The 1900-nt window shown below is 48.2% G+C and overlaps 1 pseudogene; it reads left to right on the top strand.

Annotated features, from left to right (window-relative positions):
• Positions 1 to 1017: 1017 nt before the first annotated feature.
• The window catches only part of LOC123973357, a 2395-nt pseudogene continuing 1512 nt past the window's right edge, over positions 1018 to 1900 (top strand).

Raw genomic sequence — 1900 nt, 5'->3', positions numbered from 1 at the left:
TGTGTCCCACATCATGGTAAATGGTGTCAAAGCACTAAAAGTGCTAAAAGATACAATCTCTGTTTGCTTCCTTAAAAATCCAGTCAGCTCTCTGTGTGAAGTTCAGGCGGCCATCAGTCACAGCTCCAAGATCTTTAACCTGCTGACAGTTTCTCCAGGGGATCCAGTGATGGTCAAAGGTTGAACTTTATCAGGAGAGTCTTGTGTGTTGCTGGATAAGATCAGTTCTTTGCTTTCACCTCCATTTATTAAACACACTCTCCTCACAGCACTGCTGCAGAGAAACTACATGATTAAAATATGGGCCATCTTTTACAGAGTCCCCCTCACACAGAAGGCCAACCGGGGCCACATCGTCAGCACGCTGTAGGAAGTTCAAGTGGGAGTCACTGCTTTACAAAGACAACAACAAAGGGGAGAAGATGGCAGCTTGTGATGCACCTGTGATTAGAGTCCTCATCTCTGACTCCTTTTCCACACATTCTAGGACTGCATGCTTTCAAATCAAAAAGCTGAACTGATCGCCTTTATTAGTGGTTGTTTGGCTTCTGATTATCACTGACTTTAGTTTGTCCTCCTTTATTTACACTGCAAAGAAGTGAGAATGTGATTATACAGCAGTTTAAGGATTTTATCACACTTTACTCTGATTATTGTCACCTGGTCTGAACCGCTCAAAGAAAACTGAAGAGAATTTGAGAAATATGGAGCCATCAGCAAAGCCTGAGGAGCCCAGAAGGATTTTACAACTAAAAAGTTTAGAGGTTTCAAACGGGGAGCAGCTTTTAACCGAGGCTTCGCTGGAAATGAGGAAACAAAGAATCCACAGAGCTCCGCCTCTTCCTGGAATGAGCGGCAGCTTGATGACCCCTCCCTCTGCTTCCTGCTCTCCAATCACAGCGAGCTCCACTCTGTCCATATATTTCCTGGTTCCCTCCCCTTCAGATCTACAGTTTGAAGATGGGTGTGACCAACATGTGCTGACGTGCAGCAGCTGACAGGCCCCGTTCACTGCAGAAACACATGCTGTTCAGATCAGAGCTCAAACTAGCTGCACTTCTGAGAAAGTGAAACTCAGACCGTCGTTGCCACTGAGAGGTGAAATGGCGCAGAAAGGAGTTCAGCTGGACCGGGAAACCTTCTCTTGTTCCATCTGTCTGGATCTACTGAAGGATCCGGTGACTATTCCCTGTGGACACAGCTACTGCATGAACTGTATTAAAACCCACTGGGATCTAGGGGGTGTGAGGCAAATCCCCAGCTGCCCTCAGTGCAGGCAGACCTTCACACCGAGGCCTGTCCTGCTGAAAAACACCATGTTAGCAGTTTTAGTGGAGGAACTGAAGAAGACTGGACTCCAAGCTGCTCCTGCTGATCACTGCTATGCTGGACCTGAAGATGTGGCCTGTGATGTCTGCACTGGGAGAAAACTGAAAGCCCTCAAGTCCTGTCTGGTCTGTCTGGCCTCTTACTGTGAGAAACACCTGCAGCCTCATTATGTTGCTGCTCCGTTAAAGAAACACAAGCTGGTGGGGCCCTCCAAGAAGCTCCAGGAGAACATCTGCTCTCGTCACGATGAGGTGATGAAGATGTTCTGCCGTACTGATCGGCAGAGTATCTGTTATCTCTGCCCTGTGGATGAACATAAAGGCCACGACACAGTCTCAGCTGCAGCAGAAAGGACCGAGAGGCAGAGAGAGCTCGAGGTGAGTCGACAAAACATCCAGCAGAGAATCCAGGACAGAGAGAAAGATGTGAAGGTGCTTCAGCAGGAGGTGGAGGCTATCAATGGCTCTGCTGATAAAGCAGTGGAGGACAGTGAGAAGATCTTCACCGAGCTGATCCGTCTGATGGAGAAAAGAAGGTCCGATGTGAAGCGGCAGCTCAGATCCCAGCAGGA

The sequence above is a fragment of the Micropterus dolomieu genome, linkage group LG07 (assembly GCF_021292245.1).
Source record: "Micropterus dolomieu isolate WLL.071019.BEF.003 ecotype Adirondacks linkage group LG07, ASM2129224v1, whole genome shotgun sequence".
NCBI classification, from domain to species: Eukaryota; Metazoa; Chordata; class Actinopteri; order Centrarchiformes; family Centrarchidae; genus Micropterus; species Micropterus dolomieu.
The sequence above is the reverse complement of the archived record's forward strand: the minus strand, read 5'-3'. Positions and strand labels throughout refer to the sequence as shown.